A 7,500-nucleotide genomic window follows, 5' to 3' on the forward strand; every position below is an offset into this window, starting at 1 on the left:
ATAATAATAAAGTTGTAGCTGTAGAACTCATGCATTTGTCCGCTACAAATAAATACCTAATAAAATTAATGTTTACCAAGCTAAATTATTTGTCGAGAAATTCTGAGTAAGAAGAAATATTAGATACATATAAGGTTTTGTCGGTTTTAAAACCAGATATTATGGCCGTAAAAGCATATTCTATAACAAAAAAAAAACGCTCATTAACGTGTATCAGCGACCTATTACTGGGAGCTCAACAAAAGCTGGTGTCATAAAATATAATACAAGCTAGTAAATGTAGTATATGTAGAAATTAAGATGATCCGTGTAGTTCATGTATAAAGGAAAAATTCGAAATTCTAAATTTAAAAAAAACAAAACCCAAATCTCTTATTTCGTAGAAGGGAAATAACATAAAGGATATGAATACAGAAGAGCAAGAGAATTATGAACTAAAATAAACAGTACTTCAAGGACACACGTGTTAATATAGGATCAACTATTAAATCGAAATATGAAAAAATGACATGTCAGCTATACAAGATAGATCTATAAAACAGGAAATATAAGTAGTCGAACTTTGAGTGAAGCCTTGTGATTGGCTCATGCATGCAAGAGTAACAATGAATCTGGTTGGTTGGCTAAACTACACATTACGTGTATACATATAAAATACAAGGTAACACGAAATTCATCCATTTTTATCTGACAATTCTCTACGGGAATAAAACTAGGAACATCGTATGTAGATAAATTGCTATATTTGTTCAGAACGTACTACTCAGGTATACACATGTATTGTTCATTGTTGAAGTAAATACTAAAATTAAAATATAGCTTTTTTTATAAGATTTTATACGGATATATAATATATATATATATATATATATATATATATATATATATGTGTGTGTGTGTGTGTGTGTGTGTTTGTTTGTGTGTGCCTGTGTGTATTCATACATATATGACGAGAGAGAGAGAAGGGGCAAAAAAGAATAAGAAAGATATTGAACACGTCTAAATTAACGATGTGCTTTACTTACATTTGATATATTTAAAAGATAAATAAATAAGATATCTATATTGTTTTCATTTAAACGATATACTCGAGGTTGTCACTTGTAATCACTCCAAACTGATCACTTGGAATACTTGTTTGGCACGCTTTGTAAATAACACTCATAATTATATTCTTCGAATCTAATGCAATTGACACACTTAACATTTTAAGTTCTGGCAAAAACACGCGTCAACTGAATGCATTTTTTTCTTATCTTTTTGAAGATGAAGTTTACCTCGAAAATTAAAATAAATTCATAACATTATCAACACAATCTTTTTTCGACTCCTTACGTTGGTAAATAAATAATTGATACTGAACCCTTTCAGTTTTCAACATTGTTATTTATTCTGTTTACTTTATCTTGTATCCAACTGTGTTTTCCTAGTAAACTGCATTGTAATAGCCTTCGAGATATAGTGGATAAACCCATCAGTTGTGAAGTAAAATATATGAAATATGAAAGCAAACTTTTGTATTTTTCTTAGAACTGCTTGTAATTATGCTATGCAGATTAGTGAATGTTGAAGTAATAGGTTAATATATTTTTTTCATTATTAATGAAAGTGAGTCCATATATGTGGCCACTAGTGTTAATGACTTTCTGTACCATTTGTAATGGAATAATATAAATATACGACAACATGTGTCTTTATTTATGAGTCAGCCCGACTACCAAGTGTGCATAAGCTCGAAATACAAGCACACAAACACACTAAGATTTGCCTTTTGCATGACGCGTAATATTATATTTGCATATCATTACTTTTGCCTTATTCCGAGTGTATATACACACACACACACACACATATATATATATATATATATATATACATGCATTTACACACACACACACACACACACACACACACACACACACACACACACACACATATATATATATACTACACGTGATATTGAATTAATATATGAGCGTGACACTAGTTTTTTTGTTGCATAACAGAAACATCTCCATGAAAGTATATTAAAATATAAAAAATAATATAGATAGATTTCTATGAGTCGTTCTGTTTATAATTGTTTATTAAAAAAAATAAACTTACATCCATTGAATTATTAAGTGGGTTGCCATACTTATAGGTAAATGTGTTATATAGTTATTATTATTAGTATTAGACTATACCACTTGTGCGCGTATGTTACGTGAGTTCTTATTAGTAATGATATGTGTCTTAGTGAGAGTTCTTGTCTTATTACATATGATGTTGTATCTTAGAGAGAGAGATGTTGTTGTAATGACATTTTATAACACATACATATAATAACGATACAATTTACCTTTTTGTAGAAATCACAACACAAAGATGAGCTTTATCCAAAACACATGGTGAATTTATTTAATACGACCGGTCGGGATTTCCTAATTAAGAACTCAAAGTTTCACATCTTAGTTTCTGAAGTGACGTCTCGCTTCAGACGTCCGCCTGTCTCTCTCCCCTGACTGTCTCTCCTGACTGTCTCTCTGACTGTCTCTGACTGTCTCTCCACCAACTAACTCCCACCTGCTATATTGAGAACTCATGCATCCCGGCCACGTGAGCAAAATTCACGTGTCTCAACATGCACGACTTTTCACGTTTTCGACATTGATTTCCCAATAACCTATTTTCCTTGTTTGTTTCCACAAAGGAATTTAACCTACATATCTAATTTATTTAACTCATATTTTATTATCCACATTCTTTAAACAATTGAATAGTTTATTTATTATTTATTTCATCCGAATTAACAATTTACTGGACATTCCATTTAAACCTATTGTTCTTTAAAACTTATGTCCAGGGTTCGATTTCTGCTTTCTCTTATTTCCATTTTAACTAATCTCTCTATTTTTATACTAACATGAACAGGGGACAGCCCTTATCATGTAACAAATGTGCACTGAACAAATACAATGATACTTAAAGTTAAATTAAAATTTTGATATATATTTTAATTTAAACGCGAAAACAAAAAGAACAATTGGGATGCTGAAAACGTACACAGTAAAACAATACGTTTTATTGTCGCGTTGATTATTTATTTGCAACGCCCCAAAAATATTTTCGGGGGTATTTATTTATGTTGGGAGTGTAGAAGACAATATTAATTTCTAAATAATAACGTTTATATTTCAATGCGCATTTAAAATTCTGCAAAGTAGCGATTTGTGTTTAGTTGTTTACACTGTTATGGGGTTATGTTTATGTACGCATGCGCAACCTGAAGTCGTAAACAGAACGTGGGTTATAATACTCGTTACAAGATCAGTTGGGTATTATATATATATATATATATATATATATATATATATATATATATATATATATATATATATATATATATACAAATTCTGGTTTGAGATGTTCAAAAGTAGGTACTAATGAATACAACGGGGTTGTTAGATAGTGCTTGATAACAAGAGGAAAATATTTTTTATTATTTTTTCGAGTGTAAACAGTTACATTTGGTCGCTACAAATAGCCATCTGTTTCAGTCAATGATATTTCATCCGATGACCCTGAACCATTCGATGCTATAGTAAAAAAAGAAAAAACTTTTCTTTTTTCTATAGCGTCTAAAGAACTGTGTCTCTTGACGAAGTCTCATTGACTAAAACAAATAGCTGTTTGTAGCAACCATATGTAACTGTTAACCCTCGAAAAATAATATATATTCTATAAAAATCATGATATTGAAAATATTCTAATTTACAAAGACCTTTATAAAACTGTAAGAAAAGTATAAACAATTTTAAATATTCGACAAATAGTATAAATAAAACAAAGACACCCCTTATTTCATGGAGTTTCGGAGAGAGCCATTCTTCCCATCAGAGGGGAGAGGTTCGCAAAATATATAATGGATTTTGCAGGTTGATTCATCACAGAAGACACGCAATTCAAAAAGACTGGGAAAACAACAAAAAATGGGATAAAAGGGAGGAAACGGATACGATCTGATATGATAAAAATCCAATGAGAAAAACGATAAAATCCAATGCAGGATATATATATATATATATATATATATATATATATATATATATATATATATATATATATATATATATATATATATATCATAGTATTGTAAAGAAGAACGTTCTCAGTTGAATGATCTCAAAATGTGTAAAAACTGAAGTTTAATGCTTAGTATTTCTTTTTTTCTTTTTCAGATTAGAGAATGGAATTACCGAAATTGAAATGCCATTTACAATCTTCGAATCTTAAAAAAAAGAGAAAAAAGAAAAACGTCCATGTGCAGCTTTGTGAAATCGATTAGAAAATCTGTTTCTCGGGTTTGTGTTTTTATGAATAAAATTTGTTATACGGTAACGTGGAGTTTGCTTAATCTCATATGACTTGGACATCTAATCACTCAGATATTCTCATCTCACGAGTACATATATATATATATATATATATATATATATATATATATATATATATATATATATATATATATATATTCATGTACAAGGGCGTTCCAAATATAATACCTTCTCTTTTGTTCCGCCAGAATGGATCAGAAGAGAGTGCAAATTTCATTATTATGTCGAGTGAGCTTATGCATTTATGACCTGAGAGTTTCATTCTCTGTTTCACATATTAACGGTGTAAGACTCAAAGAACCCAACGCTTGTCATAGAATACGTCAGAAGCAGAGATTAACAATTGAATTCTTGGCAAGAATCCATTGCGAATGGTGGCTATTATGCATGAAAATAAATTCGTTTTTAATCCTATGACACCTGTAATCTCCTCAGACTGCAACGCACTTGTGTAACCGTTTCAACAACTTTTATATGATCTCATATTGTTTTATAACGACAGCCTCGAAGTTTTTCCTTGAGCTTAGAAAATAAGCGAAAATCACAGCCGTAAGGTCTGAACTATAGGGAGGGTGACGAATAGTCTTGATGCTCATCGTGGTTAAATATTCTCTGACACGGATAAAGTTGTGGGCTGCTGCATTCTCGCAAATCTTCCGCATCTTCAGTTATTTGCGAATAATTGTGTGCACAGTTCCCACACTGGAATCAAACTGTGCACTAATGGTCTCTGTATGCATACCCCAGTCTTTATCCATTAAATTCTTTATTTGGTCAATCAACTCTAGTGCTCTGACCTCCTTACCTCACCCACACCTATCATCATCAGTCAGATACTCTCTGCCTTCCTTACATCTCTTATCCCACTCAAAAACTGATGCCCGATTCATGCAAGAGGGCGCAAAAATAGTCTGAAGCATTATACACATTTCTGGGTTCTGGGAATTTTTTTTTTTCAAAGTTTAAAACAGAATTTTATTTCATATCATTCTTCTTAATTGTCCTCACGCCCAGATTGCATTTTTGAAATTCATCAGCTGTGACAATCAGGCTTAAGTAGGGTGTATTCCGATTCCTGCTATAGTTGTCGAGTTGAACCTAAACTCATAAAATTAGTACATCCTCTCATAAGATGTATAGGAATAAATTACTGAATCTTCAAGAGTCTATGACAATGTTAAATGCCTGTCTTAAAAAAGTCTGGAAACTTATTGAAAACACTTCGTAATATTTATTACTTTTATAGCTACAGACATAGTGTTTCATTCTTTCACTACGATCAATGTACGAAGTAATCATTACTGCTGGTCGCGAGATTCAAATTAGTAGGCTAGCATCTTTACCTCAGGCCAGCAGCAATTACCAGAGGATATCGAAGGAAATTAAGTATTGATAAATGTCATATCAGCAGGCTATTACAGTAAACAGTTAAAAAAAAGTATTCGATAATCGGGAAATATATGTATGCACGTGCGTAAGGACAATGGAGATTGAAATGTTCTCAGATTGATTGGGCCATGTAAGGAAAACCAGACACAGGAGTTTTGAGTAGGTCGAGGGAGTAGCGGGGTCATTCTTTGCTATTTAGGTTTTAGTTTTAGTTTTCTTTTAGAAAAATGACGTTTGAAATGGATTGTTACGGCCATCGTGTGTGCGGAAATCACCTTTGTGTTGTTCCAAATGGACATTTAATTTTTTTCTCCTTCGTGTGTTGATATCGTCTTCGGAGGGTTTTGTTGTTGCCGTTGGAGAAACTGCGACTATCACGTAAGCACACACACACACACACATACACACACACACACACACACACACAAACACAAACATGCGTACGCACGCACACACATACACACACACACAGATATATATATATTTCTGTGAAAATATATTTTATTTCTTTATAATATATACCAGTCCTTATTTAAAAAGCTCAGTGTAATTACAGAGCAATATAGTGAATAATGACAAAAGTCTATATTCCAAATTCATGATGTTGACCATCTTACATTTTATTCCTTTAATTCAGTTGACATTTTCAATTCTTGAGTGTATTTGTTTCGTAGCGCAAAATCAATGACTTAATTATTATATAAATCAGTATATCTATTTTGCCCTTAACTCATCAGAAGAACTATTTCGGCATTTGCTTCCAGTCGTCCTGTACACACACATCATTTGCCACTAGTATTTAACAATGTCGACTCAGGAGAGGTGTGGTTGGTGATTGCGCATCACCTCCGACAAAAAATATCACGCGCAGGCACCCCTTCGTGGGTATCACAAGTCTGTCAAATACTGAAGGAGCCCCCTTTTATATACATGCGTATATATATATATATATATATATATATATATATATATATATATATATATATATATATATATATATATATCGGTTGTATGGATTGATTTCCTCTATGTAAATCGAATGAAACTCACGTGATTATTAAATATATACAGATCAAAAGACGAAATAAAAAAGAATGATACGTACTTAAGAACGATGTAGTGAATAATAATAATAATAATAATAATAATAATAATAATAATAATAATATTTATGATAATAATGATAATAATAATGATAATAATAATAATAATGATGATAATAATAATAATAATAATAATAATGATAATAATAATAATGATGATGATGATAATAATAATAATAATAATAATAATAATAATAATAATAATAACTTTAAACCCTCATTTGAATGATGATATTCAGAGAAAAAAGCACTCCCAGAATAAACAACGATATACGAAAATTCTCAAGATACCATTTAAAATTTGGCAAGTCAAGCTAAGAAAGTCGGTTGTGATACATAAAGCACATTTCAAATTAAGAATCGCACACAAAATTCAAATAAAATTTGGAAAACCTTATTTAGAAAAGAGTATTTTGAATAAATTGTTAGCTAAATAAAGTTGTAGTCACGTCTATAAACTGCTACAACTTTTGAATAGTAAATCGCTCCTATTTACTTGCCTCTACATGAGGCAGTCAGACAAACGGTTGTTTTTTTTATGTGGAGAAAATGCAGCTCCCCCAAAAATGGCGCTCTGGAAAGGAACAAAAATTAAAAATGCCTCAATATAGAATGATTAATCGAGGTCAGAA

The 7,500-nt window shown here is 31.1% G+C and overlaps 1 protein-coding gene and 2 long non-coding RNA genes across 8 annotated transcripts in view; 2 read left to right on the forward strand and 1 right to left on the reverse strand.

The window, feature by feature from the left end:
- Positions 1-4,380, forward strand: part of LOC145265353 (uncharacterized) — a 21,992-nt gene extending 17,612 nt beyond the window's left edge. The window contains exon 2 of the long non-coding RNA XR_013864636.1: positions 4,221-4,380. This is a non-coding gene — a long non-coding RNA (uncharacterized LOC145265353). The remainder of the gene's footprint in view (positions 1-4,220) is intronic.
- LOC145265352 (uncharacterized) overlaps positions 1-7,500 on the reverse strand; it is a 314,468-nt gene that overhangs the window by 239,563 nt on the left and 67,405 nt on the right. The window lies entirely within an intron of this gene.
- The window catches only part of LOC145265349 (S-crystallin SL20-1-like), a 295,253-nt gene that overhangs the window by 70,878 nt on the left and 216,875 nt on the right, over positions 1-7,500 (forward strand). The gene's annotated exons all lie outside the window — the stretch shown is intronic.

Source organism: Euprymna scolopes, chromosome 40 (assembly GCF_053919585.1).
Source record: "Euprymna scolopes isolate OS-2025 chromosome 40, ASM5391958v1, whole genome shotgun sequence".
Lineage (NCBI taxonomy): Eukaryota > Metazoa > Mollusca > Cephalopoda > Sepiida > Sepiolidae > Euprymna > Euprymna scolopes.